Source organism: Lynx rufus, unplaced genomic scaffold (genome assembly GCF_022079265.1).
Source record: "Lynx rufus isolate CCGP_SWC_20201006 ecotype Redwood Valley unplaced genomic scaffold, mLynRuf1.p SCAF_20, whole genome shotgun sequence".
Classification (NCBI taxonomy): domain Eukaryota; kingdom Metazoa; phylum Chordata; class Mammalia; order Carnivora; family Felidae; genus Lynx; species Lynx rufus.
Window position 1 is genome coordinate 29,990,854 of NW_025814835.1, and position 7,054 is coordinate 29,997,907.

At 40.7% G+C, this 7,054-nt stretch overlaps 1 pseudogene; it reads left to right on the forward strand.

Moving 5' to 3' along the window:
• Window positions 1–3,971: 3,971 nt before the first annotated feature.
• On the forward strand, window positions 3,972–4,989 carry LOC124517071 (60S acidic ribosomal protein P0-like; annotated as a pseudogene).
• Window positions 4,990–7,054: the final 2,065 nt, after the last annotated feature.

Sequence of the window (7,054 nt, forward strand, 5' to 3'; positions counted from 1 at the left end):
CTTTTAATTTGTTATTTGCCTTTGGGCCTCTGTTAAAAGCTGGAAATCCTTGGAGGATAGATGCTGTGCTTTATTTATCTCTTTTACCAGATACAAAGCATTTAGTGTCTATTTCTATCCTTTAATCACATACAGTAATTTGTGGATATGGTTAAGCAGGAGTCAGATTATCACAAACACCCAAGTGTGTAACTATTATGATTCCTTCCCTTTCTGTGAAACATGTGAAATCACAGAACAAAAAAGAATGTGGAAACTGTTTTCTGCCAGCAACTTGTATTCATACCACTTTCTGACTGCTATCATAAAGACTTCCAACAACCCAAAATAGTACCTCGTGTGAAAGGTTAGGGACAGGGCTTTTAAGAATCTCTAAGGCACCCTATCACCCAGAAATTACACTACTAGGTATTTATCCAAAGGATACATAGATGCCGATTCGAGAGGCACGTGCACTCCAATGGTTATAGCAGCACTATCAACAATAGTCAAATTATGGAATACTACTCAGTGATCAAAAAGAATGAAACCTTGCCATTTGCAACAACATGGATGGAACGAGGGAATTATGCTAAGTGAAATAAGTCAGAAAAAGACAAATATAATATGATTTCACTCATGTGAAATTTAAGAAACAAAACAGATGAACATAGGGGAAGGGAAGGAAAGATAAGATAAAAACAGAGGGGGAGGCAAACCATAAGAGACTCTTAAAGACAGAGAACAAACTGAGGGTTGCTGGAGGGAAGTGGGTGGGCGATGGGTCAAATGGAAAATGGGCATTAAGGAGGGTACTTGTTGGGATGAGTGCTGGTAGGTCTTGTATCTAAGTGATGAATCGCTGGGTTCTACTCCTGAAACCAATACTACACTGTATATTAACTAACTTGAATTTAAAAAAAGAATTCTTTTTAAAAAAGAATCTCTAAGGCAAACACCTGCCTGCAAGGTGTTGCCTATTTACACATGAACCTAAAGAAAATATCTTCCAGTCCTTAAGGTTTAAGCTCCCTCCTTCGGTGAACAGCCTTCCTCAGCAGCCTCAATTTTTGGAGAATTAGAGGACTGAATGTCTGTGCCACATAGTTGGCACTCAGTGACATTTGGTTATTTGTTATTTTCAATGTGTAGTATGTCTGCATTGAGTAAACATAACAGAGTCTTATTTGCATAATATCAACATTTAATGTATTAATGGAAGTCTTTGATTCTATTTATCCTCCCTAATCATAAATCCTATATTCTCATGCACAAATAGGTTTGATTTGATTCAGTGTAGACACGCTCTTAGAACTCTGGTGTAGAGTTATGATGATGAAGAAAGTAAAATAGTATGCTATGCAGCCTTGCTTATAATCTCATTCCAGAGCTGGGACAAATACACAATGAACAATGTAATGTGATACTGTTAACAAACTTGATATAAAATTTAAGCAAAATAGTATTTCAGAATACCCAAAATTTTAATGAAGCCTGTTGTGACCAGCAGAGTCTCAGTAGAAGAAATTGAAATTGTCGTCAACCGTGAGAGATGGGGGTGGTATAGCTAGACAGTTATAAAAGGTTAGGACGTTAGGGAAAATGAGGAAATAAAACCTTAGGAACAAGGAGATATGAGGGAGCTCTTTAGCATAAGCAGTAGATAACACAGATAATATGATAAAAGCAATACAAATAATAACTTATAATCTTCAAAGATTATATTTTATCACTCTAACCTATTAAGTTGGTGGCAGGGACACAAGCAAGTGCCTGTTTCACAAACGGAGGCAGCATGTGGACCTGGATGATGACCTTGTCCTACACAGGAGCCACTGTCCTTTCCTTCATTTTTGTTTTTCCTGCCCTGAAATCTAAAGAGAAGTAAGTGTTTTCTGAGTCTCTGCTAAAAAGAATATTCTGGGGGCACCTGGGTGGCTCAGTTGTTTGGGCTTCTGACTTTGACTCAAGTCATGATCTCACAGTTTGTGGGTTCAAGCATCTCAGGCTCTATGCTGACAGCTCAGAGCCTGGATCCTGCTTTGGATTCTGTGTGTGTGTGTCTCTCTCTTCCCATCCCCTTCTCATGCTCTCTTTTTCTCTCTCTCAAAAATGAATAAACATTAAAAAAATTTAAAAATAGAATAAAAATAACATTCTGACCCCAGCCCTTCATGACCCTGTCAATGCAAAGATAAAAGTCTTGAGCGCCATTGCCTCTTAAATTTTGTGAATTTGTAGGGTGTAGATAGAGCAGACAGAAGAAAGACAGCTTGGAGGCTACAAAAACCTAAAAAGAACACATGTCCAGATTTCAGAGACTGAAGCATACTTGATTGTTACAAAAGCTAAGAGCTGGACATAAGCACTCACTCCCCAGATTCCTGAAAACACCAAAGTGGAGACTCTTGGTATTAGGGCAAGAAACACATTTGAACTTTGTGTGTCTGCATGTGCACATGTGAAATATATATGTATATGTATACATACATATACACACATTTATATGTGTGTATATATATATATTCAGTTACATATTTAACTGAATGCCCTGCTTTTAAATAAAAGGTACTCATCCTAAAATATATTTGGTACAAAATAGAAAATAATTGCTCACTCGAGCATAGGCACTTGTTTAAAAATTTAACATTATCAGAAATAGTAACATATACCTCTGATACCTTACATAGAAAATACTAAGAACACGTAAATTTCTATTGGTAACCCAGGATTATCCTCAGAAACCTTCATGGCTATAATGAGAAGGACACTGAACTGGCCTTGAGGGATACTGAGGCATAGATGTGTGAATACCTGTTTACTAAATGACACAGACCAAAGACAAAATAGCAACAATGAGTGGCTGCTTTAAATCATCTGCCTTTCTTTCACCCAAGAGTGATGGTAAGCTGGTGGAGTGATGCAGGAGTGGTTTGAAGACTGGCTTATAGAGAGACATTTTGAGCTCTCTTCAAAGACCATGTCCATTGTCAGGTGGTTTGTGTTGTTCTTCATTCGAACCTCCACATGAATGGAGACTGAGGGATCGTTTAATTACACTGGCAGGAAAAGTACAAAAGGAACTCCCAGGAAGCATCAAGACTATCCCCATGCTTGGAGACAGAAGTGCTCCTCAACTGTCCTACAGTGTGTACAAAGGAGGAGTTGTTACCTCCATTTTCACAATTCCAGTCATTACAAATCTGCAGTTGGGATGTTCCTACTTTTTTTTTTATATATATATGAAATTTATTGACAAATTGGTTTCCATACAACACCCAGTGCTCATCCCAAAAGGTGCCCTCCTCAATACCCATCACCCACCCTCCCCTCCCTCCCACCCCCCATCAACCCTCAGTTTGTTCTCAGTTTTTAACAGTCTCTTATGCTTTGGCTCTCTCCCACTCTAACCTCTTTTTTTTTTTTCCTTCCCCTCCCCCATGGGTTCCTGTTAAGTTTCTCAGGATCCACATAAGAGTGAAACCATATGGTATCTGTCTTTCTCTGTATGGCTTATTTCACTTAGCATCACACTCTCCAGTTCCATCCACGTTGCTACAAAAGGCCATATTTCATTTTTTCTCATTGCCACGTAGTATTCCATTGTGTATATAAACCACAATTTCTTTATCCATTCATCAGTTGATGGACATTTAGGCTCTTTCCATAATTTGGCTATTGTTGAGAGTGCTGCTATGAACATTGGGGTACAAGTGCCCCTATGCATCAGTACTCCTGTATCCCTTGGATAAATTCCTAGCAGTGCTATTGCTGGGTCATAGGGTAGGTCTAAGATGTTCCTACTTTTGACTGGACTCATGTTTCTTATTGTCATTTGCTCAGAACTTAAGAGGCAAGAAAAAATAAATAAAACATTTGAATAAAACCTAAACATTAAAAGTAATCTATCCTAGCCCTCCTCTCTCCAGGCATCCTTGTGAGAGTGACATCGTCTTTAAACCCTGCATGGCAATCCCTGACGCACCACCGTGATGCCCAGGGAAGACAGGGCGACCTGAAAGTTCCACTACTTCCTTAAGATCATTCAACTTGTGGACGATTATCCAAAACGCTTCACTGTGGGAGCAGACAACGTGGGTTCCAAGCAGATGCAGCAGATCCGCATGTCCCTCCGCGGGAAGGCTGTCGTGCTGATGGGCAAGAACACCATGACGCACAAGGCCATCCACAGAACAACCCAGGTCTGGAGAAACTGTTGCCTCACATCCGGGGAAATGTGGGCTTTGTGTTCACCAAGGAGGACCCCGCTGAGATCAGGGACATGCCGCTGGCTAAAAAGGTGCCAGCTGCCACCCGTTCTGGTGCCATAGCCCCATGTGAAGTCACTGTGCCAGCCAAGAACACTGGTCTGGGGCCTGAGAAGACTTCCTTCTTCCAGGATTTAGGCATCACCACTAAGATCTCCAGGGGCACCATTGAGATCCTGAGTGATGTGCAGCTGATTAAGACTGGAGGCAAAGTGGGAGCCAGCGAAGCCACACTGTTGAACACGCTGAACCTCTCCCCCTTCTCCTTTGGGCTGATCATCCAGCAGGTGTTTGACAACGGCAGCACCTACAACCCTGAAGTGCTTGACGTCACAGAGGAGACTCTGCATTCTCCCTTCCTGGAGGTTGTCCGCAATGTTGCCCGCCTATGCCCGCAGATAGGTTACCTGACTGTTGCATCAGTGCCCCATCCTATCATCAATGGATACAAACGGGTCCTGGCTTTGTCTGTGGAGACTGATCATACCTTCCCACTTGCTGAAAAGGTCAAGGCCTTCTTGGCTGATCCATCTGCATTTGTGGCTGCTGCCCCGTGGCCACTGCCACCAGTGCTGCACCTGCTGCTACTGCAGCCCCAGCCAAGGTTGAAGCAAAGGAAGAGTCAGAGGAATCAGATGAGGATATGGGATTTTGTCTCTTTGACTTATCACCAAAAGCAACCAATTCAGCCAACTTTATTTGTGAAACAAGGAAATAAAGGCTTACTTCTCTTTAAAAAAAAGTAATCTATCCTTTTTTAAATTTTTTTTTGAGAGAGAGAGAGAGTGAGAAAGCAAGCATGAGCTGGGAAGGGTCAGAGAGAGAGAGGAAGACATAGAATCCGAAGCAAGCTCCAGGCTCTGATCTGTCAGCACAGAGCCTGACGTGGGGCTCGAACCCATGGACCGCGAGATCATGACCTGAGCTGAAGTCAGACACTTAACCACCTAGGCCACCCCAGGCACCCCTATCTTCATTTTTTATATCATACTGACATAAGACAGTATGTTTTCCCATTGTACAAATAATTCAAGGACAACCAATGAGCAGCTAATCCATTCACATACTTAAGCACTCCATTAGAAGTTGGTGCCTGGGAACAGGGCCAGCCCCTATCTTACAGGCTTTTCCCATTTTTGAATGTATTATGTTACCAAACTGAGAGACTCATGTTAGGGTTTGGGGAACCATGAAAAACAAACGGAAGGTGGCTAGAAACTTTGGACTTGAAACAACTATGGACTTACACACACACACACACACACACACACACACTTAAAGTGGTTGGCCTTTGTAGCCTCTATAGACGACTTTTCTAGGATATAAGAAAGATGAGCAATTAAGAAAGAATAAGATAGCAGGTTTCCCTTAGAAAAGATACATAAGGAAGTTATTTGTGTACATAGAGAACACCCTTGCATGCTGCTGTCCCAGAGAGAACACAGAGAAGTAACATATTTCAAAATATCTGAGTTTTAGTTGGGTGGAGGGGGACAGAAGAAAGGGAAAGGTCTCCAAGCAAAGAAAAAAAAACAAGTTGCATTTACAGTAATACCCTGTTCTGTTTCATTCTTGATAAAACAAATGCTAATTTTGTTTTTAAACTGCCAGTACACAGGGAAGTGATCCGCATCCTCTATACCTTTGAGAGATTTTCATCCTTTACATATTCCAATTCAACTTAAAATATTGTGCAATTGCCAAACCTCATATTTAAAATATGTGCTTATCATTCAACTCAGGGTAACATTAGCACACTGAAAACTGCATTCTAATTAATAAATCAGAACCTTAACCACTGAAACATCATTCACACATATGAGATGGCAATAGAGAGAGCCATTAAAAATAGTAGCATGCTGTCACCCTTCCAGGAAATATGGAAATATGCCTTTTTGGGGGTTATTGGCCTACATTATTTATCAATGTTTGGCTTTAATATATGGATTTACTCAACATTGAATGAATATCATATTTCTCCTAGAAGATACAGCATTAATTTGTGATCTTGGACAAACTGTCAATTGGATAACAAGCCCACTAGGGGGGCATGCAATCAATAATTTGTATCCAGTGATTTCTTCCCTTAGGTTGTTTTAGGAAAATATTGCTTTTCCACTTTCACTCTCACTCATACACACAAAACAAGCAAACGCACAAATTACATTAAAAAAAAAACCACTTTTGGTCTAGCTCTAGGAGATTTTAAAAAGCAAACTACAACTTTTAGCAATGTGTTAGAACCTGGCAGTCAACTCTTGCTCTGTCTCAAAAAAAAAAAACACCTAATAAAAGAAAAAGAGAACAAAAAAAAGTTGGTGCTAAGAAAGAGAAATCATCGCAAATATGAAACCAAATTTAAGCCACTACCGAACAGCAAGAAAAAAATGGTCATGTGGGCTTCATTCTTGAATCTTGCCTCTTCTCCACACCCCATTGCTCCCCACACCTCTAGGCTGTCACTTAACATTTATGCTGTCTTAAGCTTTAGCCGCAGCCACAATTCTTTAAAATTCATGTTTCTCAGGCAACTCATGCTCTTGATGCCAGAACTGAGCTGCCATCCCCTGGACACCCAGCCTAGATTTCCAGTCTCCAGTCTGGTACTACTCATATCATTTGCCTTGTGCTTGTTCATTTTTCCTTACTTGAACCTATGTGCTTGGACTCAAGCTACCTCTCCACATGGCTTCTTTCTAGCTTAACTCTCAATATTTGCCAGCCCAAATTCTACCAGTGCAATAGTCTGCCCGCACCTCTCAGATGGGGTTTTTAGTAAGATTATTTTTTTCCAGCTGTACCTAGAA